Below are 26,222 nucleotides of genomic sequence, written 5' to 3' on the forward strand. Positions count from 1 at the left end.
CTCGAGTTAAATGCACGCTGCTCTTCTATGCTCATAAGACAATCATTATATCTTAATGGCATATAACAGCCAGGACTGTTTTCAGTTGTTCAGCAGTTCCTGTTGGGGGTTAGAGGATTGCAGAGAGAACCCAGGCAGAAGCAAACCTCTGAGGAATACAAATAACTTAATCAAGGCTGTTTGCTGCCTGCTGAGTTCAGTGGCTAGTGCAGAATAAAGGACTGGTGTTAGAGCCCTACATTACTCCTAAGCAGCCTCTCCTTTAGGGATTTTTTTCAAGGAAAAGAGGGTTGTAAACAGAGGGCAATGAGAACATCCTGTTAATTTTGCAGGGATGCAGAAGTTCATTTCCAGGAAACTAATCAGCCAAAAAAAAAAATGGGAGCCTGACTTGTTTTGAAGACCTGAATTTTGCAGAGATAAAAACAGTGGACATTTTTGCAGTGATCTTCTAGTGATTTCTCTTAGCATGTTTTACTGATTACTTCGATCTAATAGCTACCTGATATTCGGTGCTTTAATTTGCCTGTGTGTAGAATAATGATTGTGATATTAATAATATTTATAGCTTGTTTCCTATTAATATATCCTTGGTATTTGATATTGAAGATATCAATTATTTTCATTCACTTCTATGTTTCAGAAAGTACGTTTGTGTCTAGATACGGTTGAGACCATATCTATGTGGGAATAAGCTGAAGAGCAGTGGAAAGCATTTTCTTGATACAGTCCCACTTTTTGGAACAACACAATAAATATATTTCTGAGAAGTTTGCATATGAAACATTTCTGACTTTGGAAAAGAAACCAGGTCAATTAATATAGCTCAACAGCTTTGTAATGCATCTGTGACAATCTAATTACATGAACAAGCACACCAGAACTTCTAGAAACCCACAGGATTTTAAAAAATCAAATATTTTATTTTTAAGTGATGTTCCTTGAAGCAGGTTGACATATTTTCCTAGTCCTAAATGGATGCTCAGACACAGTCTCATTTTCTTTCCTCTGAATGTGAGGGCTAGTCTACTCAGACCTTGAAACTAGAACAGTGACTTTAATAATTTTGTTCAAATTTAAGTTAACTCCTTTGTATCAAGAGTTCCATAGTGACCTCTTCAAGCCATGTATTCCATATCTGACTTTCCTAATCAGGAAACTTTCCTCTTTTTAGCTTAGCCTTATTCATATTCATTATTCTGAGACTAAGTTCTCCTCTTGACAATGTTGACTGAGCCTGCAGTTTCCTCACAATAGATTGCCCGAACTACCTGATTAATCTTCAATTTCTCTTCAAGGGATCTTATCTCCCAGCAATGACCTGAATTCCCAATATTTTTTACTCCACAAATGAGCTGAGGGCTAAGTGATTAGGTTGTACAGAACCATCTATGCATCCTGGAGCCTCTTAAAATTGGCATGTTGGACATGTAACTGCCTTTTAATAGCAAATAGAAACCTCAGATGATATGAGCAAGCCTTATGTCCAGCCCTTCTGTGCTACATATGTACCTGAGGGAGCAAGCATGATAATCTGTATGCAAAACATGAAGTCCCACTTCCTCAAACCTTTAGTTTATAACCCTCAACTGAGAGCACTCTTCTAAAAGGCATCCACTAGAAGGTGATGTGGAAGAAGAGAATTTTATCACTCCCATACTATCTAATAATATAGTGTTCATTGTCTCTTCTGTCTGATGAAATGAAAACTGATGCCTACCCCTCTACCTGAATGCAGCTCTAATCCTAGCTCTTCCTTTCAGGTTCTTTTCCACATGACTCCAAAATCACATAGGATGGTGTCAGAGAAGCCCTGACAGTTTGAGAAAGTTTCCTGGGTATGTAAATACCTACACTTCTGGTCAGAGTCTGATTGCAGTTTGATGTATATCATAGGAAATATAAAAATGTTTTGAGGAAATATTGTAATAAATTATTATAGTCTTTCCTCTTCATCCACTGCAAAAAACACATGGTGCTCAAGTGTCATCACGTATGAGCATTAGAGGACAGAGTACTGTTTATTTGTAATTCTCCCAGTCCTTGATTCCAAGTACTACATTCCAACTGGTGTCTCAGGTTCTGCCTACTCCTTGCTAAGAGCCTAGTGTTTAGGACACTTTTTAGTCAAACAGCAGACTTTACTTTTACCTTTTGAAAGTAGGCCACAGAAGCATTTCTCTCATGTTTTAACTACTAATCTAGTGCATCTCTGCCCATTTCCTTCTTTAATAAAAGAGAAGTTACATTTTTTTTATTTATTTATTTTTTAAGTCTTCTTACCAACATAGACAAAATTGATTGCTAATACCAAAAGAGGAAGGTAGCTGCTGCTTCATGTTTCCATGTTCAGCCTTTGTGTCTCTCCAAACCACCACTGATCTGGCTTTGAGCAGAAACTTGTAAATTTTGCTCTTCATGTCCTATGTGTATTGCTGTGAGAATAGTCTTCATTCCAGACTGGTCTTTGTCAGTGATGCTTCCTTGGGACTGCATCACCCCCTTGCCTCTTCCACAGGGACCTATCATCCTGCTTTTCTTTGGCCTCCTCAGCACCCACAGTACTTACTTTCTTTGCATCACTACCAGCACAGGTGACCTATCCTCATCTCAGGTGGTGGCAGGGTGGATGTACAAAGCCATAGCAGAAAATGCAGGGGAAGGTTTCTATCTGCAGAGGAATAATGGTCGGAGGCAGCACAGGCATGTGGGACAGTGGCTGCTTTCTTTGGAGCATAGGAAACTGCTCAGTCACTTGGCAAGGGTCATCCTCAAATAGAGCTGTTGCTTTATCAATATTATATGTTATATCTAAAATTAGAGTTCAAGAAGTTTAAAAAGCATGATCTTAATTACTCTAATATAGAGACCTGCATATTTGGATGACTTTTGAGTGCTGGATTTCAGGGCTGTGTTTTGGGTTCTTTAACGATTTCTTTCTACTTTCTTTAGACTTTTACTGATTCTTTTCTCTGGCAATTACTTATTCAAAGCAGGAAATACAGATCATGTATTTATTTGGCCTCACAAACTATTTTGTCTGCCTATAAATATTGTTCCATCTATATAACCTGACTTTCTGTTCTTGAAACTTGATGCATTCATGACATTCTGAGGATGGTATTTTAAAGTAATGATTGTAAAAAAAACAGACCTATAACAAAATAGAAGTGAGGTCTTAATAAAAAACATTCCCTTTTTAACTTGTTCAAGTTTAGCTAGTTTTATTTTATAGAAGTGAAACAAAGAGCAGGGATTTATTGAGTAAACGTGTTGTTAAGCTCCTACAGCTTAAGGATATATCTGATGTATGCTGTGTTGACCAATTTGTTCTGGCAGCTCTAATTCTCATGTTGTAGGGTATTTTGGCTTTACCCTTTGGAGGAAAAGCTAGGGCATAAAGGCTTACATCTTGTGTATGGTCAGTAAATATCAATTAAAATTATTCTTGAAGACTTCTGACATTTGTTGTACACCCTTGGCAACCAGATTGACATGAGAGACTATAATAGCTCCTGAGCAGCTGTTAAATTCCATTGTATCAATGATCTGTGAACTAAACAGAAGTTGACTGATAGATTGTAGCTTGCTTTGAAGAAACCATCATGGGTCATTGGGTCAAAAATGGCCTTTTGAGAAGGGGCCTAAGTATAAATCCACAACACCTTGAAAGGAAAATTAAATAGCCTCAGGGCTATTTGGATTCTATATCAAAACTTTAAATGCATTTCAGGATACAAGCCCTTAGAGAAGGGGCTTAGACTTAATGTATGTCTGTAAAGCATAAGGCACATCTAGAGGTGAATAATCACCATTATTCTGATGGTATATGAGTGTACATCTACAGCTCTGAGTAAGAGGGACTAGTCCCTTACCTGAAGGCCCTATGGTATGCAGCAGTTCATGTCCAGACTGAATGAGCAGATGGGCCAAATTTGCACTTAGGAAATCTACACTTAAGCAGTCCTTGAACCCGGGATTCCTTTGGGTCTCCAAAACTGCTCTGTTATAAAATATTTTAGGTGCCGTCCTCAGTTCAAAATACTTTAGACTATGTCAAAGACTTTGAAGCCTAGCAAAGTGATTGTCCCTTACCACAAACCTGGTTAGTAATAAACAATTGTTCAGACATAATCCAAATCCTGAGAAGTCTCATCCGTCATGTCTGGAGTGAGCTATATCTCTAAATGGTCTCAGGCACTGTGGTGGGGAAGGGTTGTAGAGCAGTCAAAAGAGCATCAGGGAAAAGAACTAGGCAACAGCCAGTCTTGGATGGTCAGTGTCCAGTGCCTAAACTTGCTTTCTGGTCCCCTTAGTGAATGTTGGAATCACAGCTATGCATCTCTGCCACCTCTCCTACCTGCACAGCAGAAGCAAAACAAAACAAAAAAGTTTGGAAGCCTGCCTTATCACTTTTTTCCTTGTTTGTTTCTCTAAACTAGCGAGTGTCTGCTGTCATATTCTCTCCACACCTGGCCTATTGCATTTTGAGCCAGCTAATAAAATCCACGTGCAGGGCTCTCTTGGGGAGCTGCAGGAAGGAAACAGCTGCTTGTGACAGAGTGTTTTGTGCACTTTTGGAAGGTGCTGTGCATTACAGAAATACAAGGCTTGTATGAAAATGTCGGATCAGATGCAAAATATTTGACATGTGAAGATGTCAAAAAAAAAAAAAAAAAAATTGCTTCTGTGTTGCAGTAGTCCTTTAAATATATAAAATAAGCCAGTGGTAGGCCCCTTGAAACTGACAGCAGGGTTCTGTGACAGTCATTGTTATAATACTGGGAACCTCAAGCCAGCGTAGCAGTAATAGGCCTGAAGGCACACTATAATGTACTTAAGCAAGTGCTCTCCACCCCTAACAAAAATAAGGAATTATTTTCTGCCTTGTTGCTTCTCACTATTGTATATCCTGACATCAGCTGAGCTGGAAAGCATGTATGTGAGATCAGTGAAGAAGTTCCTACTGCCATGCTACAGGTGCAGTTTAAATTACTGCAGCTGTCTTTAATCCAGACACTTGAACTGGGTTCTTTTACATGTGGTTTGTACTGGTTATAGAGAATGCACTTTCCATGCTCTAACAGTTCATCTGAAAAGGGATCTCTTGGTCAAGGCTGGAACAAGAATTGTCCAAAAAAAAAAAAAAAAACCAAACAAAAACTTATTTCCAGGTATTTCCAAGTAATTGAAGTGAATTAGTAGGAAAAAGTCAGTAAGATTAATAGTCTTAATTACCCACTATAATTAATAATCACAGGGAAGTTTCCCTTAGCTACTTGCATAAATTGTTTTCAAAGTACAGAAGATCTCTCCATAATGCTAATTGGTTATGAGTTTATGCATTTAGAGTTGCTCATCCTTGAACCTGTAATGAAATTGCATCTGTGTTGAAAAGTGGAGCAAGCACTTCCTTTTTATAGTAGATACACGTAAAACTTATGAATAGTTGGTGATTTGCTTATGAAAATACTCTGAAGTACAATTGCCAAGTGAAACTTTTCTTGTCTAGTCGCATAGAGAAATCTAGGAGCAGTGAATACATGTTTTTGTTTATGACAACGTATTAAAAAAGGAAGTTGCTGAATCCTGAGACCAATTTTCTTCTGAAGATATACAGAGAAAGCTGACAAATGCCAAATGGATTTTTGTGTAATAATGAGATGAGGAAAAAGCTAACAGCTACAGTGTAGATGGTTTGCCCTATGCTTATTAAAATTTATAGAGGAGAAACTAATTGTTCACTTGCGGAAACTCAGTCAATGGGCCAAAGATATTTGCATGATTATGAATACTCTGGAGCATGTGGTGTTAGTATACATTGCTTGGTTAGTCTAAGTATCTTGCCTAGCTGACAGTTTGCCAAAAGGAGGGATGCAACTGTTTTTGCTCTTGGTTATGCAGAGATACTCTATGAGCACCTCACAAAAAGGCCATTTTATTAGCAGATACCACTTGCTGCTTGGCTGAGTTAGAGCAGTATGAAAGCATAATGATACTTAAGAGTTCCAAGCTGAAGAACAGCGAAACAGTTGATTTATATTGGATTTATGCAGCTCTATTTAACTGATACTGCTAAAGAGTTTGACCAGGCAGGGGGAAAATATGTATTTCACAAAAATTGTTGGAACTCTTTGTTGCTGTGGGTTTGACACTGAAAATTTTTGCATGTATCTCTGATATTAAAAGCACTGCAGACTACAGCAGAGATGTGTCAGATGAGAAACAAGGATTGCTGGAGATGAAAGAGCATGATGGAAAGCTGAGTCCTGCCTGCAGTGTTCCTCCTTGCCTTCATCTTTTAAAACAGCCTGGATTTGACTTCCCTGGCCTGTGGTAGATCTGTAACTTCAGGGGAGGCATTAAGTGATTTAAGAGCTGAAGTTTATCTTTTTCTGTGTAATATTTACTTCTTAATTCAGGGGTACCTGCTCAAAGTCTTTTGCTTGTTCACAATCTATTTGGGACTATGAGGGAGGATATTGCTTTTTCACTCTGTGCTGTGTATTTTGGGAAGAGGCAGGAGTGGGAGGCAGGTGCCTGGTGCTAGCTCTGGCCTGGGTGCAGTGCCAAGTGTTGGGAGGATCTTTTTTTGGAAGAAGGGAGGGATGGAGGCTGTGCCCAGGTTGCAGTAGGGAAGGAAATAGTGTGTAGAGGGCAGAAGAAGAAAGCAGAAAAAGGCAGGGGGATCAGAAGCACAGTTGAGCTAACAGCCCAGCCTAAGAGGATGTAATTTGCAGAAAAAGCAAATAATAAAATGACAAATGACTTGCAAACAAACAGATCTGAGCTTTTAGAGCTAGCATTTGCTCAGAAAACTTTTTTTAAGAGAAGAGGGATTCATACCTTAAAACTCTGGTTAACTTAGGAAGTGCTTGAACTCTTGCAGACATAGACTGCATTTGGGAGATAAAAATATATATATAATTTTATTTATTTATTTATTTTCCTGTTAAAGCTAATGGAAGGCATATTCCTCCATGGTTCAGGAACTCCTTTTCAGGCCCTTATCCCAGCTATTCCAGCCATGCATAGGACTTCAGGGAGGAAAAAGTAGAAAACAAAAACTTATCAAAAAGTGAAGGAGAATCACACTGCCTATTTCTTATGAGAATTCTGCTTGCTAGCTCAGGACTAGCCTGTTCCAGAGTAAAGGAACTCCATCACTTTCACCCAAGATTATCCTCTTTATTTCAGGTAACTAATCAGGCTGTGTAGCCAGCAAAGGGATGTGTTGTGGCTCAGCTGTCTGGTAGGGCAGTGCCTACTATTCGGATGTAAAATCTGCAAGAACAGTGGTTATAATAGTTTGATCACTACCTGGTCATAAATACATGGATTGTGTAACGAAAACAAGTAGATCACAAATACTACTGCTTTTCAGACATACTCAGCTGCCCTTAAAGATGCATTGGCTTTACACGTGTATCTGCTTTTTTTTTTTTTTTTTCCCCTTGCTGAAAACTAGATTTATATAAGGCACAGCCCATCCCTCCCTTTGCCAATCTAACCCACATTTTCAAAGCCCCTCTAATATACATTCCAGCAAGGTCACACATTGCACTTCTTGGTTCCCTTTCACATACACTGAAATGGGCATTTCCATGCAGAGTTCATATATGTAACTTAATTTCCATTTTTGGTTTAGAAGCTGCATTTAAATCTGAAGGCAATTTTTTTTTTTTTTTTGCCGTGCCTGCATTTGAATTTCTAGAAGAAACTGTATCCACTGAACTGGGGTCACTCCTCCCTTATTCTTCCATCTGTGTCTGTTCAAAAGTATGTAAAGAGAACTGCATCAGGAGAAGCCTGTAATCCAAGCCCCATCACAGAAATCCTCACAGTCAATCTCATTCTAGGCAGGTCTTCGTATTTGACCATTTATTTCCTTTATTCCTCTTCCCGAAATAACACATAATGGATGCACCTGTCCAGTCATGCAGAGAAAATGAGGGCACTGCATGTAAGTTAAGTAATGACTCTCTAGCCATAAATGTTTCCCCTAGCACTCTGGTCCCCAGCATGTAGTAGTACATATTTTTTTGTCTTTCTTTTGAAGCAAGACTCAATTTAATTCTCTTCAAAGTGTCAGCTGCTGTGATTGCTTTATTGCAGTTTTATGCCATTCATAGCTTATCAGATTTTAAATTACCATATAAATCTACATAGTTAGACAATATAAGAAACATCATTTTAAATGTATCTAATCTCATTTTCCAAGTTAGATAAGAAACAACACTTTAGAATGAAAGTGATACCCCTAAGCTAGGGAATGGGAGCCTAACAAAATTATCTACACTAATCATCATTAACTGTAATAATACTTGCAAACAAAAAAAAAAAAAACACCAACACTGGTGTAATTAATTGTAACACCTAGAGGGTGAAAAGAATGAGACAAAAAAAAAATCCAGATTACACATTGTTTTTTAATTCTACAACATGGTAGTAAATGGATTGCTAGTTATATATGCTAATATTGCTTAAGGTTTAGCAGAATAATTGTAATGCACTGTGTGTACAATAACGCAGAAGATATGACATAACCTCTGTGAATTTTGAACTCTCTAAGTGGAGAAGAAAATTAAGCTAGCAACAGTGCTTGGCTGGAGATCTGTGTATGATTAGTTTGCGGTCAGCAAAAAGAAAACCTGCTGCAATGACAGACCTGGGAGTAATGCCTTATTAATATAAGGGAGGAAGATACTTTGGGAAAAACTTCTGTGTGTCTTAGAATGGGAGCTTTGGCAAGAGTTTAAGAGGGAATATTGTACCAGTGAAACAAATCAGGGAGACCTGTTTTGAATTTTATTAGTCATCTGAAAGTAAGCTCTCAGAAGTCCTATTACTGAGGAAGTGTTTAGTCTGATTGAAAATTAAAAACAGGATTTTCTTCTGCAAAGTTAAAATACTGGCACTTAGAAGCTATACAGTCTGCATGATAAAGGAGAAAAACCTGCTGGGATGTATACAGGGAAAATATTCAAATAGTTTTGCTGCTGATGCAGCTTAATCCTCGGGCAATTAGAGAAGCCACGTTGGGCAAAAACAACTTGTTCTTCCTTGTTCTCCCAACTTACTCCTGTAGTTGTGCCACAGAATGAGATACCAGGCATCCGCTCATGCTGCTGGGTGATGGTCAAGGCTGACAGCAGAGGATGTGCAGTGCAGCACCTGGGTTCCTTGCTATCCTCTGTGGACAAGCCTCACTCACTGCCCTGCGAGCTGCTATTGGTGAGGGTGGGAGAAATTTCTGTGCGTGTGTGGGGAAAGTCAGTAGGCTTTGCAGTCCCACCCCTCCTTTCTTCCTATACTTGACCAAGTGACAATACTGGATGATTTTGGGAAAATCCTTGTGAGGACATCACTGAGCCTCTAAAGTTAATTAGAAAATCCTTTCTGATGGATGCAGCATAAGACAAAGTCCCTAGCATCTGTAAATTCATTTAGCTTTATTGGCTCACTTGGAGCTGTGATGGTTTATCTGATCAGGTGAACTAATTCAAATGTAGTGTTCAAAGCTCAGATCACTAGTTTTGTAAACAAATGGAAAGCACCAGGTACTCATGGTGGAAGATATCTTAATGATTTTTAGTAGCAGCATCTGAGAACCAATGCTTTGTGTTTTAGCCATTTTTTTTCTCATCTTACCAGCACTTCCAAGTCTAGTCTATCTGCCCTCTTGTCCTCTTGTTTCACAGAGATGAGCATAGTTATATGAAAATATTACAGAACTGAATACGAGGAAGTCTTAGTGTACTTTTTCCAAAGCAAGGAGAGCCTGTATTTTTTTTTCCTTATTTATTTTTTCCTTATAATGGAAATTCTACATATAACTTGCTGTTCTACAAAAATAATTCTGGCTGACTCCATTTTCTCACATGATTATGCACTGTTTGAAAATGCAAAACTACTACAAAGTGAACAGGAAGTTGGGCACTTCTCACTTTGATGCTAGCTCTGCTTTTTGAAAAACTTGCAGAACATGAAACTCAATCTGTCTAACAAATGCAGTGCAATATAGGTATAAACTTGTATAAGTTTTCTACTGAAGTCTACTTATGCACTGCAAACTGGTCAGCCTAGTTTCTCTTCTCTAAATACCAAAGTTGATTTTACATTCTCAGATAAAAAATAGAGGGCATGTATACTTCATTTAATGGAAAGAAAAAAGTGATAAGAGTGACGGTGTCAATAGCATATTGTAGGATAAAACTTATTTGAAGATTGGATGTCTGGCATGTCTACACTTTGGCTCCTGATAAATGTTTCATTTGCATCTTGTTCACCATCTCTCTGGCTGTCATGGGTCATCAGACTTTTTTTTTTTTTTTTTTAAATATATTTTGTCCCCTTTTCTGTTCTGGCTAGTTCTGATGACCAGTCTTAGAATTTAGGAGAGGAGGAAAACCTATGAAATATATTGTTCTAGTTGCTTCTAGTCTATATTATGACAGATTTTCTTTCTGATATTCATTTTCCTTCTGACATCTTATCAGATTATAGCAATTTATTTTTAGGCTGGGAAATTGAATGAAACGTTGAAGCTGGTGTATGAAGTAGGCTTGCTTTTATTGATAGTAGATGGAAGAGGCACTTTCTATGGTGTAACTAATGTAAGCTGCCTCTGCTGCAAAGACACTTTCTAGCCCCACAGTGTGTATTATTGCCTGGTGTCATTCTGTCCCAGATGCAGATAATTCCATTTGCCCTTGTTGAACCTACTGAGTCTTCCTATTGGTCCTTTCTCTGGGCTTGTCAAGGCCCCTCTGGATGGCAGTCCTGTCTTTAAGTGTGTCAGCCTCCTTCCCTTCTGCTGTCTGGTGCCATCCACAAACTTACTGAAGTGTGCCCCCTACCACCATTGACCAGATCACAGGTGAAGATGTCTCGAATCATTAACTCCAACATCAAACCGGAAGAAATACCAGTCATTTAAAAAACAAAATTATGACTGTCAATTTGACTTTAAAGTGTTGACCCTGAAAGTGTAGACAGTGCAGACCCACCTTAGTCCACTTACTTATTTCCAGTCACTCTGACTTATCTGTCTGATGACACTAGTGAAAGTCTTTAGAAAGCAAAAGTAGATGACATTCTCTACTTTTCCCTGGTTCAGAGCCAGTCATTTCATCATAATAGGTAATCACACTGCTCAAATGCAATTCTGTAAATCTGCACTGGCTGTTCCCAATTACCTTTCTGTCCTTCACATGCATCGACATGCCTCATGAGGACTTGGTAAATAATTTGCTCAGGCACTTAAGGGTGCCCAAATGGCTTATAGAATGGCAAGGCTAGGATGCAGGGAATTAAGTGGCTTTTTTGTTTTTCTTTTAGTTGGGGTTAAATTGTGTGGTGTATTTTTTCCTTTAAGATGGCAATAATGTTTGCTTTCTTCTACTTGTTGAGGACCAAAAGAGTTACCACAGCCTTTTGAAGATGATACAAGTGGTCTCATGGTGATGCTGGCTAGCATGCTTAGGTATGCTTTGTCCAGTTCTGTGGAACAGTGCATATTGGGCTTACTCAAGTATTCCATAATTTGACTCCCCTGTGCGTGGTAGATCCTGTCTATCTCAAACTTTGTTAGGTGACAAGGGGACCTGAGAGCAGACTGAAGTAAAGACTGATGCAAAGAAGGTATATTAAATACCTTGGCCTCTTCTATATTTCTCATATATGGGTTGATTCCCTATTCATTAACAGGTTCACATTTTTCCTATGTTTTTGTTCTGCCACTGATGTACTTTCAGACACTCTGTTGCTCTGCTCAGGTCTCAACTGCAACTCCAGAATAGCTTTGCCTATTCTGAGTCCAACCTTGCACATGGGTGACTTGTCCTTGTCTCTGCTCCCCCCCCTTCCTCTTCCTGGCTTTTTGTGTCTGGACTCCCTCAGGATTTACCAGTTCAGGCAGGGTGTTCCTATCCTGCTTTGTCAGGGCGCATCCTGCCAGTTCCCACCAGTCCTCACTATTCAGAGAAAATTGTTAATTTTTTCATGAGTCCAAATTCTGAAAAAAATGGGAGCAGTAGAATCTATCCTTGGATGCAATGGAGAAGTCCATGCAGAAGCCTGAACACTGTTGAAATTAGAGTATGGCAGAAGGGGCCTTGTAAGCTGACTCTGAATGTAAGTATTCAGAAGCTGGTAGTATCTGTGCAAAGAAATTTTCCTGTTGCTTGACTCTATTTTATTGATTTGGTTGAGAAATTATGGTTTCATACCTTCATGGGTGTGAAAGAATTGTATTTTAATTTTCCTCCAACCACCTGTTCATTTTGTGTGCTATACCCCTTTTTTGGTGGTTATTAGGTTACCACTTTTCATTAGGTTATTAAGTCTCTGTTCTGCTCAGGTGAAGTGGGACTGAAGTTTGATATCAGCATCCCTAGCAGGAAAGATGACTGGGTTAGTTTGTTAATGTACTTTTGCTGTTCTCAGTTACTAAAGTCTGTTAGTGGTCACTGATGCTTGGACACAAACTAGGGCAATTCCCAACAATGTTCAACAAGAAAGGAGAGCAAACGAAGTAATACCTGAGGCTGATAAATAGGGGCTCAAAACTGTTTTTTTTCTCCATGCTTTTTTCACTCATATTATGAAGTCCCATGTAGCTGTCACAACATGTTTTTCAAGAGGTAAAGATGAATGTAACTGAACAAATTTAAAAGTACAAAGGACTTTTTTTTCTTCGTAATATGAAAACATGTGAGAAGATGGTATATAAAATTGAATATAATGCAGGGAAAACATTTTCTGGTAAGCTTGTAGAATTACGGATTCAGGAATTCCTAGGTCCAGAGTTACCATCCAGGTACAATTACTACCAGGTAAAACATTACTGTTTTTTTCCTGCCTGCAGTGTGTATTTTAGCAGTACTTCATTTCCAGATATAGATTTTTATTCATTAGTTTTTCTAGTTGTGTAGAACCTTTTCCGATTAATGTGTGCATGCTCATGTTACAGGAAGTTCAGACTGTCTCCTGTATGTAGGGGATTTTACTTGTGCAATTCTATGCCTACCTACGTTAAAAGTACTGCAGGAAAAAAAAAAAATCAAGTAGCCCTGCTACTGTTGTTGTTTCCTCTTTTCTACTTCAGAGAGGACATTTGGATTATTAATACTAACATGTCTAAAAGACAAGTATTTTCATGTTGGGCTTTATGGAAAAAAGTTGTTACTTTCTTCTTTGCAATCAGTATATAGTTTTTTTTGTACACAGAAACATGGTTGGTCTTTCAGCATGGCCATTGTCTTGCTGACTTCAAAGTGCCAGTGATAAGGGTCTCTTGTTGACTCCAGCCAACTGTGACATATAGATTGTTTTTAAAGATTATATGCTACGGCCATGTGAAAAGCAAAAATGTTTTTCTGCTTTTACCTTTACATCTGTTCCTTGAGGTTGATGGACAAATCCTTGCTACCATTAGCTTGGCGACTTGGTTGGGGTTTGTTATTCTGAAGACAGAATTGCTGAGAGAGGGACCAAAATATTCACTTCCATGGAAACGGGGAAGTTGTCTTTCCTCACAGTGGCATACACCAATAGATCTTAAAGCCGTTATGAGGTCCAGGCCTCAGTGCTGGTAATATGGCAAACTGTTGCCCTCTGTCACATCTTTGTAAATTGCTAAGACAATTCTGCCTGGACAAAGATCTTTTTTGAATTACCTTAATTTCCCTGCCTCAATAAATGTGTGGAAAGACCTGTTGGAGAATGACACGTTTTATTAGCTTTGCAATTATGGGGCAAAACTAAAATGTTTTGCTGATTCCTTTAGATCTGTGGATAATTTGTGGATGGCTCTTACTACTTGTATGTGGGTAGGTGCTAGTGCAGGCTTTGCTTTAGCTTAAGTTGAGTGATTGCCTTTCTGATAGCTTTGTATTCTTATCTTCTTGAGAAAGTATAAAAGCAACTGTGAGCAAGATTCACTCTTCACCCTCTTCCCCAAATCCTCTCTCAAGGTGTTACAGCAGAATGTATCTTGCTAGAGATACATGCTGTAGAAAGCTTCAAGAGGAGACATGGAAAGAGAATATGCAAATTCATGTAGTTGGGCTAACAGAATAAACTAGTGTCCAAATGAAGCTTTAGATAGAAGATTAACTAGCCAAAATTTAATCTTTGGGGACTCTCATAATGTTGTGTGCTACTGTCTGGGTGCTTGCATAACCCTGGAGGCTTTCAACCAGAGGATAGAATTCCTCAAATCAAGCCAAAGTGTACTGGCCTTTATTTCCACACATCTGCCCTATGTCTCATAGGTGTTTAGAGAAACAAACAGCAAGTGAAAAAAGGTGCAAAAGACAAAGCCAGAATGAACTGCCATTTAGATCATTTGCAACATTCTATATTTGAGTTAAAATTTCTAGTCTCATTTTTCTGTGTTACTGTATATGATGTTCACGAGGTCTTCAAAGTATATCAATAAACCTTTTTGTTAAGAGGAATTCAGTCATCTTGGCTTCAAATTAAGTAGCCAAACATTTAATTTTGAATTGCCATATTCCTAGCCAAAAGGAAACATGAGACCCTACTATTTCTGCAGTGTGTAGGCATTCCAGATGAGGCTCTACTAGTCTTTCATCTTTTCTGTGAGTGTTAATATGACTACAATACTTTTTCCCAGCATAGAAACGTGAATGAAAAATTAGGCATGTATTTTCACTAGTTTAAAAAACAGGAGACCTTGTATGCTAAATGTACCAATATTTTCACTTCTGCCTTGCCGGATGACAACTGCAATGTTTGTTCTACAAGCTGACTTTGAATAATAAGCCTTTGTGCCTTTATTTGTAGGTTAAATGTTAATGTACTCTGTGACTGTACCTTGAAGTCATTTCCAGGCCTGTTTGGGTAATATTGATCACTCTGTCCATATCTAAAGACTTATCTAGAATTATGTCAACTAGTTTGATTTTAAAGTTTAAGCTAAGCTTCTAAAACTTAATGCATTTTTTGTTTTCTTTTGTATTGAAAATAGCAGAAAATAGGGAGATCTTGATAGACCTGAGATGTGACAAACAATACCAACTTTTCAGGAACCGTTATCATTCCTTGTGTTGATGCAAACAAAGAATCATTAGTCCAAGGATGAAAGTTATGGAACACTCTTATCTGTCATCTCAATATGTATTTTCATATTTAAAAATATTGTGCAGCATTAGCAAACTGTTGTACTGAATAACAAATATTGTGGAGAAAGTCACTACTATACACAGTAACTGGCTGTGAAGATTTAGTTCTTCTTATCTCATAACAGAAATTAGAAGCAGTGACCTGTAGAATCTGTCCCCCCAATCTTCTTAAGTGTGTTGTTAATAAAAAAAAAAATAATAATAATAATAATAAAATTAAAAAAAAAAAAAAACACTCAACCAGGGAAGAATATGCAAGTTCGAGACAGAATTCTGGATCACAGATTGAGTAAATAAGGAAAAGAGGCAAACATTCCTTGTAGCAAAGAGATGAATCTTACCAGTGTTTCACACCTGCTTTCACTTTATTGTGCAAATAAGCATAATGAAATTGCTTACAAATTTCAAAATATGGCAAAGACATATGCCCACTCAATCTCTTCAGTTACTTCTGGCATCTCAATAACAACCTCAAACTTTTTGGTGGTTAGAATTTATAAGACTCCTTATTAAATTGAAATCAAAGAACATATCTGTCTTAGCTCAAGAAAGTATCAATGGCATTTATCTAAATGTTTAGTGAATAGCAACCACATTTTAAGAATAACCTAAAATACTGTATGACTAAGGAGGTCCAGGAATCATTGTGAACGAGATAATTCTCTGAACCATTTTTCATCCTTCTTGCTTGGAGAAGGGAAGAATTTACTGCTACCATATTGTAGTAAATAGACGTTTTTCCCCCTCAGCTCCTGTTGGCTCAGCTACTTCCATCAGTGAGTTGGAGACGGGAAGCAGAAGGCACAGTTGACAAGTTGTCAATTCTCTTCCTGGACATACTAATAAGCCAGGTAGCCTGGGCGTTATTTCCCTTTTCTGACTGTACAACCTGAGACAGAAGTAATTCTGGCTAGAAGCAGAATATCCTTATTGTCACTTTAATTCATTTTTTATTTTATTATTTTTAAAAAAAAAAAAAAAAAAGACTTGAGAAATTTGGAGGATATTGATTAGGATACCTATTGATTTTTTTTTTTTCTTTCCCCTGTTAGGAAAAAAAAACTCTTTTGCAACTATATGCAGCTGTAGGAAAAGAACTATAAAGATGTTTGTCATAATACTTTCAACACTTTCAAGTCATTGCTTCAGCTGCATGAATTCTTATCCATTTCATGATTGCAGCTGGCTAGCTAGTGTTAGTGTTGTCTGACCTTTGCATAGATAACATTGGTATTTCACAAACCACGATGTATCAGTGGATTTTGGCTAAAATGCTTATAGATACTAAGTAGGATACATTACACAATCAATAGGCACCTGGATCACTAGTGCGCTACAAGATTTTTTTTCTTATCCGTTTTAAGACAGCCATGTTTTAGCCCTACCTACTTATTTTTATTTATTTGTGTCATGGCCTCTAGTTTGTTCCTATTCAATCTCCCAAACATTGTAATTTTCTCTTAGAATAACTTTAAATAAAAAAAAAAAAAAGTGAAGATGGGGAAAGGCCTTCTTCAGCTCTCTCAAACATGTTCATGATCTGTTGGTGTTGGTAAGCTTTGTCTTATTTTCTTTTCCCAAATCTCACCCTTTGCCTTCAAGAGCTTAATTCTCATCTATGTTTCCCTTTATTCTCACCCAGTCCATCTTTCTTTCTCTGTCCTAAAGGTCTCTGCTCTTTCCACTTACTGTCCTTCCCCTGCCCTCAATCTCATCTTTCCCTCAGGATTTCCCCCCTTGCAGGCTCAATGCCCGTGTTTCCACATGGATGCTGACCTACTGCAGGTGTTCATGGGGAGAAGATCCTGCACCTGCTGCATAAGCAGGTGGAGGGGGAGCTGAGAGAAAGCACAGATTGTATGGCAAAGCACTTTCTTTGCAGATGTTTCCAGCTCCTCAGCATAGCAGCCCCTCCGTAGCTCAGGTGGGAAGAAAGACTGGCTCAGTTCATTCATCCCACAGACTCTATTTCCCTGCTGTATCCCTCTCTTTTCTTCACAGCAAGCAGGAGATGGGAGTAGGCATTCTTGCCCTTGAAGTAGAAAAGGGTATGTGGGTAGAAGAAAGAGCATTGTTCCTCAGCTTGACTCCCCCCTGTAACGTTGAGCTCTTAATGTTTTTTTTTTTTTTTTTTTTTTTTTTTTTTCCATAATAACTAGTACGCAATTCTTGGAGGGAGAGAAGAACCATGAATTCATTATTTCTAAGTTTCCTGGGGCAGGGTTTGTCTTCTATTGTTTCTCTAGAGCATTGTGAATATGTGATACAACGTGGGGAATAACTTCTCAAATAAACACAAATTATTTCTTTGTTAGATTCTTGGCTGAGAACTGGCTGGCTGAGGAGAATGTGCCACTCTTTCACTTATAAGTGTATGCCTCCAGCTGCACAGGAAAGTAACCTTTGCTGTACTAATTTTGTGGAAAGATAAAGGACCTCACTTTTCAAGAGCTTTTATGATTACTTAAGAGTTTCAGAATCTGAAAGAAAAACAAAAGATTAAATAAATCTGAAGGGAATGGAAACAGAAGGAAAATAGGTGGTATGTTTTCCTAGTTGCCAGACTGTACAGTGTGTAGGTAGCATAGATAGCTGTATCATAGGATTTTGTGTTCCCTGCTGCCCCTCACCCCTGAAAAAGTAGAAAATTACTAAGAGTTAAGTGAAACATACACTAAATACTGATTCTAATTAGCCATTGAGAGATTTGCTTTTGAATTTTGCAGCACCAGAATTTCCCACTGTGTGCTTCAGCACAGGAGCAGACCTTCCAGAGCCCTGGGGAGGGACCACAGGGACTAGAGGCTTTCTAGATGTGGAGGAAAACAGAAAAGAGAACAGAATTGTTATATATTGGGAACCATGCCTATGGGAGGTGCCCAAAGCAGAGTGGAGGTGGAGGAGTGGTGCCTAGATGTTCCTAGCTCCAACACAATGGGATCTTTCTTGCTGGCCAGGTGGATCGGGTGTTTTTAGCATCTGCCAGGCAGCATCCCTGTAGAGCTGGGTAAGATGGATTCTGAGTTCTAACAGGATACCATCAGCAGGATATCATATCAAAACAGGATATCATTGGTAGTGTTTGGTATCAGAATGCTGATTGATGCATGTGAAGAGTAGAGGGTCAGTTGTCTCACCTGGGACAATAAGCCCTAGAATTGACATAACATGCCTTTCCCTGGTGGAGCTGAGACTCTGTCCCCAAACAGGTGGTAGCTGTTGGACCTGCAGGGACTTGGTGGGCATCAAGGCTACTGCTAAATTTTAGGTACAGCTGTATCACACTGGAAAGCTGTGAACCAAAAGTGTAATTTGTCATATAGTATATACAGTGCCACTTCAAACACTGCACAGGGAAAGAACAGCAGAGCAAAGTGTTGTATCTCCTAAAAGGTTGCTGCAGAAATCTCTGCCATGTGGGTGTCTCAGACTGCACTCCAATAAATCAAATCTGGCTCTCTTTTTCTAAGAGCTGAAGCTTTCTTTGGGAATTAATAGGTTTTTACCTCTGTTTTTAAAACAGCATGTGGCCCTTTGGGCAGAGGAGAAAGACAAGATAAGGCATCATACAGAACTCAGTCCTGAGGCCAAGAGTGGTGATACTGGATGAATCCTAGATTTCTTAAAAGGTTAAATCGATGGGAATGCTTGATCCTAAATGTATGATCCCACCTCAGTGAAAATGGATGTTAGCAGCTGAATGAAACCTGTCAGACTGTTTTTTCTTTTTGTCTGAATAATGTATTAAAACAGAAGAACCACATGGACAGTGGCCATACTTCTTATTTTTATTATTTCTGTGAGGAAAGACCTGATAAAATACAAAGGGAAACAAGATGAAGGAAAGCACAGGGTTTTTCTTCCATTAAAGGGGCATCTCCTTTGCATCTTTTCTGTTCATTCTGGGCTTTAGACAGTTCTGGTACTTTGAAAATTACTCACTAAAAAAAACCTAAACCAAGAAATCTAATGAAGGCTCAGTAAGCTAAACTCCCTCTCCTTCTTCACCTTTGAAAAAAAAAAAAAAAAGAGGAAAAAAAAACTTACCAAAGTTTTTCAAGAATTATATGGAGAACACTCCATTTGCAGCTCTGTGGATTTTCTTTGTTCCAAGAGTTTCCATGTAGGAGTTCCTCTGAAATAGTCCTAGAAAAGGTTTGCCCTTATATGAATTTATCATAGAATACTATTGAACCCAGGAAAGAAATGCTTTCATAAGCACCCCACTGCCTTTCATTTTAAGTTCTTCCTTTGTGTATTATGGACATGGGTCACAACACCAGCTGAAAGCAAAGGTGCTGCAGTTTGAATATTTCCTGCTAGCACCTGTGAAGGCCACTGACTTTTGAAGAGAGCACAAAGCTCTGAATTAAATCTTCTCACTTTAGCTCATGACATGTCAACAACTGGCAAAGAGAGACAGAGGAAGAAAGTAACATTTACATTTTCTCACTAATTTAATGAGAAATGAAGAGATGAGAGAGGGGTTGGTTAATTTTCCATTCAGCATTGACTTCAAAGCTTTTACAAGGACAGGCAGGGAGATGTACAGTATAATAAATCTAGAGCTGCTTGGGTGGCCGGGAAAGGATGCTGCTGTGCTGAGTTCTGGGAGTGTAATCCCATAATTCAGTGGTTCTAGCCTAGTGAGTGCCACGCTTCTTTCCACTGAGCTCATTTATGATCCCAAGCAGTTTCTTACTGTCAGTTCCTATTTGCATCTTCTCCTTCCCTGTTTTTTTTCCCCTTGCTCTGAAATCTTCCTTGTCACATCTCATCTTAATTCTGATTTCTTGTCATCTTTCCTTGAGCTGTTTCAACTTACATTTTTCCTGCTATCGCCCACCATTTCCATCATTGGGAGGTTAATGAAGCAAACCACCTCTAGACCCAGCACAGTCGCCAGCTCAAAGCTTTTCTCATTTGCTCTTTCTCAGAGCAAGTACAGGTTCTTTATACACTTGCCGTCTATGATACTCCTAATTGCAGCTAAACTAGAGGCTCTGCTTCTTTCTCACACCAAGCCTCTGCTTGAAAAGCCTCGGCTTGAAGATGGACTCTTTGTAGGGTGGTGAGTCAGTGGAGCACCACAACCCCAGTGTAGGCTGACATCAGCAGAACTAATAGTGGCTTTGGATATAAGCAATTTCAGTTGCAGTTTGATTTTTTGTGATCTCCCTCTTCCGTTTAATGCTTTTACATTCTTAAAGTAGCCAGATTAATCTTCATCTTTGTTTTTCTTGTCTACAAAATGTCATGAGATGAGAAACTCATCTCAAATAGATCTTAATCTTGGTACCTGTGGGTTACTGTTTGGCTCCATCTTTTATATATAAGTAATAAATAGCTGATATTTTTCTGAGCCTCCATCTTGAACAGGTGTGTGCAATTGCTGTCTTCCCTAATCTCCTGCTAGTTTAACACTGTTCCTCTTGAGCAAATTCCATTCCCATCACAGCATTAGTCATGCGTAATCTTATAGCCATGAAACTTTCCTGTTGTTTGGCCAGTGACCCAGCCATCTAATTCTCCTTGGCAATCCTGTCACTCACTGTTTCAGCAACCATATCATTTCAGCAAATACATTCTTTTGTCAGCGTTTGCCAGTGTTGTTCCACCACATCTCATTGGTTTCACAGATTTTCACGTTTTCTCATCCCAGTCCAGTTGTCAGTACCTTTGCTGTCCTGATGAGTTTTTTTTTTTTCCATGTCTTTGCACTCCAGCAGCCTTTGTGTGCTGTAAGATGCCATGAGGTACAGCAACATCAAAAAAGCAGAGTTTTCTTTCCAGTAGAGATGTCCTTTCTCCAGAACCACTGTGGGATTTGAGGGGCCAGAGGCAGGGTCTATGGATCCTGATGGTTCCTTTGCCCTAGCTGAAGAACTGCTCAGTTTTTTTGTTTGTTTTAGTAATTAACACTAGGATCAGGAATTCTCTTCATGTAGGACTGCACTGTTTTCAGGACCTTTTCTGAAATCCTTGCCTATCAATGACCAGTGTAAGGAACTTCTCAGTAGCCGGATGTCATCCTGGCGTCATCTTATATGGCTCAAAACAGTTACTATACTGACACAGGTAGGCTTAAAAATTTGCAAATTCATCTATTACATTTGTAACTGAATATGAACAAGGTGTTCTCATTTCTTTTCAGCACATCCACACATGCTCCAGGTTCAAACCCAGTCTTTTAAATATCTAAGTTTCACCACATCAATTCTTTTGGGCAGAACAAAATATTTTGCTACAGTGAAATTTTTTTATTGTTGATGTTCAAGTGTTTCTGAAGATTTTTACAATCATGTAATTGAAAGGAAACTTTGCACCTACAAGGTGTTTTTTTTAATGTTAGAGGAAGGGATTTGGGGGATGTTACATGCTGATGTTGCTGATTATATATAATCTTCACATTCCTGTGAAGCATTGTGTGAGAGAAATTTGTCCAGAACATATAAATTCAGGAATTCTATAAAAACAAATATACAGTATCTGCTCTTACATGAAAGAGATTCATTCTTGTGCAGAGAGCTAACCATGTTCTTCTTAGAACTCTTTAGATTTTCTTTTTATATAAGAAATATCTTGGATCAGATAAAATCTCCTGAAACTTTTACCAGTGTGTATTGAGACAACCTTGAGGGGGTAGGGGTGTAGAGTGACACAGACCGATATGCTGGTAATAAAAAACAATGTTAATATTCAGAAGCCATGAGTGCAAAAACTAAAACTAATTACAAAAAAAAGGAATTAAAATTTGTAAATATTAATAAATTGTCTACATACAGAAATACAAAATGCAAATAAGATAGCAGGGGAAAGTGGTATTTTTTTCCTTCTAAGTCTTACTCTAAAGATTTTAAAATAAAATTCAAAGGAAGGCTTCTAGCCATGTAAACAGCTCACTTTCTAAGGAGCAAGAGATATTTTGGTTTTGTTTACTTGTCAAACTGGCTGTTACAAAGCTGTTAGGTTCTTTTAGGTGCTACCCAGCCCATATGCAGTGCTAAGACAGTCAGTGATCACAGCAGGCCTTGGGAGGAGGGGTGGGGATGTGCTGGTGGGAGCTGAGTTGAGCCAGTGTCACCTGGGAACCAGCAGTGGTGTTGGACCTCTTCTAGTACTGCCTGCTTCTTGTATTCCCTGCAAGAACAAGACTGGGAAACTTGGTGCAGTAAGATGGAATTGTTTTTATATATTCTTCTTTGACCCTAAAAATAAATAAATAAAATAAATCAGAAGATTTGCAGATGATCAAGAGATTTTAATATTGTCATCCAGTCTGTTTCCCAACCCTCCCACTTTAAATGAATGTCTTTTAAAAAAAAAAAAAAAAAAAAAAAGGCAGTTACTATTTCAACTTAAATGATAGGAAAGAGCAAATATGCTCCCACATACCCAATGCTGCTGTGACTATATGCAATATTTATGATTGTAGGGAGATTACTATAGGATGGAACCCAGGAGAATTTATTTAAATCACAATAAAAATAATAAATATTGTTTATATCATATATTACTCCCTGCAACAGAAAACAGATGTAGTTACAGGAGGTGAAAGGACCAATGTCTTACCTTTGTCAGGAGTAGAAAGCATTCTGAGGTCAGCTTATACTGTGTTTTTTTTTGCCTTTATGAAAGTTTTTTTTTTTTTTTTAACTAGAAAATGCCACACTAGAAATTGGAACTCTTTATCATGAACAGACTATAGATCTTAGTACTGCTTCTTGCAAATACTGTCACATCTGTCAATCATACTAATTAGAATAGCAACCAAAAACTATAACTTTTTCAAAAAATATTTTCACCATTCACCACATTCTTTCAGGATAGTAACAGGAAATAGTGTAACTTACAGAATATTTTGAATGGGCAGGGAATTGACTTCAAATCATGGATTATAGGGTTAAAGGTAAGTTTAGGATGCCTTGAAGGAAGATACAGAAGGAAATGACAAGACAAAGTTTGTCTGTATTTCCTGAAAAATGCTTATTTTGCATATACTTAGAAATTTCTGGTGATAGAAAGTGGATTTTCCTGGCTGCTGTTTTAGTCTGTTCTTTTTTCTTTTCCTTCATGGACATTGAGGATCAATTATTCCTTCTATCTCTGCAAAAGCTTGTAATATACTTGAAGAATTTCACAGTTAGCAATCCCAATTTGTTCAAGCTTTCCTTGTACGTTTTGTATCTTAGACCTCAGATCCTCAGGAGCCTCTGCAAGTAACACACGTTTCTGGTGGGCAGTCCCCAAGGCTGAACCCATTGCTACAGCAAAATAGATGAGTGCTATGAAACACAGAGGCAGTAGAGTTCATGTTGCTATCTGTAATCCTGCTTTGATGGCCACTTTTTGCTAGAGAATGACACTGTTGATTCATGTTTTTTTCTGTGATCCCCTGTTATATCACATTTTTCTGCAGAGAAGCTTTTTAGTAGTTGGTTCTCCACCCTGTATTTGTGCAACCATCATTTTTCCTAACTGTTGCTGACTGTGTGGAATGATTTTCTTAAAAAGAAAACAAAAAAAAAAAACCACCACCCTTCCAATATACAAGATGACTAAGATAATTTTAAATCATATTCTCTTGTATTGCGCTTTCTGCCTTTTCCATATATTATATTCCATATATTATAATATTCCAGGAGACCTGCTCCATTCTGTCACTCAGAAACTACTGGAAGTGTTAGTAATGGGTAAGTACTATGAAGACAGTTCAATAAACGTATGTGTTGATCTATCTAGACTGTTTCCCTTAAACTGATTCCTCTAACTTCCTCAAAAGCAGCACAGGGCAGTGTGTGTCATTTGCTAGTGTCCCACTCACAGAAGGGTTAAGGTTAGAAGACGTATCAAACTATTAAAAAAAAAAAAAAGTATAGATGTGATGTAACTGGTTCTTCACGGTTACTCATATTCTTGGTTTCCTGATAATTCTGAAAAATTGATTGTGTTGGTAGTTTTTAGGGACTAGGTTAAGGCTGCTGTATAACTTCTACTAAATTGACTCAACGATAATATGCTATATTTCATCTTTTCTAATTTTCTGGAGTTCGTACCAAATTTCTAGACATGCTTAAAAACAAATGTTAATGTGAACCAACTTTTAAATGTTTTAAATTCCACAAAATTATCAGGTTCATGCAGTTTGTAAACAAAGCACAAGTTTCTCTAAGTTTTTCCTTCCCAGATCCAGCCTTCTTATGCTGACATCAATTCTCAATTTTTTTCTAGTGAAGACTAAAGCCAAAGAAGATATGTGAGACGTTAGCTTTCTGAGCACCTTCGGTCACTATTTCTCCTCTCTGAAGAAGAAGTTGTTTGGTTTTGTGTTTTTGTTTCTGTTTTTGTTTTTTTTGCCTTACTCCTCTTAGTGTACTTCTAGAATGTATTCTTGTTATTGTTTGTGCTCTTGGCTAGTGAACTGTTTCTTGTTGCTTGTATATACGCTAATGCTATCCTTTTATTCCCATCCTTAGCAATTGAGTCTGGCTTCATCTAAAATGAGGTCAATAAAGAGCTTGTGATTTAGCCAACAGGGGTCTAATTAATTTTTTTTGTCCTTCCTTTACATTGGGTTAGTTTCCTTTTGTTCCTTTGTTAGAGTTTCTTTAAGGAACTGTTAGCTCTCCAGAGCTGCTTCAGGTTTATCTCCCCCCTGTAAGGCCTTCCAGTTCTCTGAATATATTAGTCTCGTTCATGAAATTCATTCTTTTTATTTTGTTGTACTTTATCCCTTTATCCCTCCTTGTCTAAGAATAGACAATCCTGACAGTTACGGTCTGGCTTACCAGTTTTTCCCTTCCTGAAAAGACATGTATTTAAAACAATCAACAGTTCAGTTGTTCTCTACTTTGTGATGAGTGGTGGGAGGTGGAGGGAATCTCAAAAGTAAATTTCAAAAGCATACTGATCTCTCTTAATACGCAGCAGCTCACAGGGTTCAATGCCAAGCTGCATATTCAGTTTCTCAGGCTTTGATAAATTTCTTGTGTCTGAAAAGAATACCAAAGACCTCAAACAAAGCACAGCCCGTGGCCTTCGCGGTTTGACATCATATTACCAAGCAGAGATCCTACAAGACAAAGATTTTTTTTTTTTTCATTTTAACACAGTCATTGTACATGGTATTCTTATTTTATTCTGTATATTCTTTTATTTAGAAGAGTTTATGAAATTATGTTATCTGATCTTAAAACTAGTAAGTCATGTAGTGACATCTACAAATTTGTACAGTCCCAATTGAAAATTTCCATGTGTATTCCCTACATACACTTACTGAAGATAAGATATTTTTTCTTTCTTGCTTTACTCATGTACGCACATGTATCATCCTATCCAGTCTTCAATAGAAATGGGTCAGTGGTGAGGACAGAAGCAATAAATTTTTATCTCTGGCTTTTATGGAAGCAGCACCTTTTAAAATGTTTTTTCTCTTGACTTCTTTCATGCTAGGTTGCCAACTGATTTAGGCAGTGGAGCACTGTGGTCAATTGAATCCCCCAAACTCCAATGTTAAAAGACAAAAGGAAAGGACCTTTGGGGGCAGCAGACTGAAGTGTTCAGGAATCACCAGTAATTCTTCCTCAAGAAAGCAGAAAAATGCATTTATCGTCTTATTTTCTGTCTGTGCTCATTACAGACTTCCCTTCATTAATCTTACAGCATTTTGGTTGCAAAGATGGTGCCTAATTTTTTCTAGATGCTTTTGATTCAGAAACGCACTGAAAAAACACACTTGATCTGTTCTTTTGTTATTTAAGGATATTATTTTTCCTCATACAAAAAGAAAAACCATAACAGAATCACAGAATCACAGAATTTCTAGGTTGGAAGAGACCTCAAGATCATTGAGTCCAACCTCTGACCTAATGCTAGCAGTCCCCACTAAACCATATCCCTAAGCTCTACATCTAAACGTCTTTTGAAGACTTCCAGGGATGGTGACTCCACCACTTCCCTGGGCAGCCTGTTCCAATGCCTCACAACCCTCTCAGTAAAGAAGTTCTTCCTAACATCTAACCTAAAACTCCCCTGGCGCAACTTCAGCCCTTTCCCCCTCGTCCTGTCACCAGG

At 38.2% G+C, this 26,222-nt stretch overlaps 2 long non-coding RNA genes across 5 annotated transcripts in view; both read left to right on the plus strand.

The window, feature by feature from the left end:
• Positions 1-26,222, plus strand: part of LOC311441129 — a 145,713-nt gene that overhangs the window by 10,053 nt on the left and 109,438 nt on the right. The gene's annotated exons all lie outside the window — the stretch shown is intronic.
• On the plus strand, positions 1,764-24,910 carry LOC311441141. Its single transcript, XR_014695827.1, has 3 exons — positions 1,764-1,838; positions 23,792-23,842; positions 24,381-24,910. It is a non-coding gene; the product is annotated as an uncharacterized lncRNA (long non-coding RNA).

The sequence above is a fragment of the Aythya ferina genome, assembly GCF_964211825.1.
Source record: "Aythya ferina genome assembly, chromosome: 1".
Taxonomy (NCBI): domain Eukaryota; kingdom Metazoa; phylum Chordata; class Aves; order Anseriformes; family Anatidae; genus Aythya; species Aythya ferina.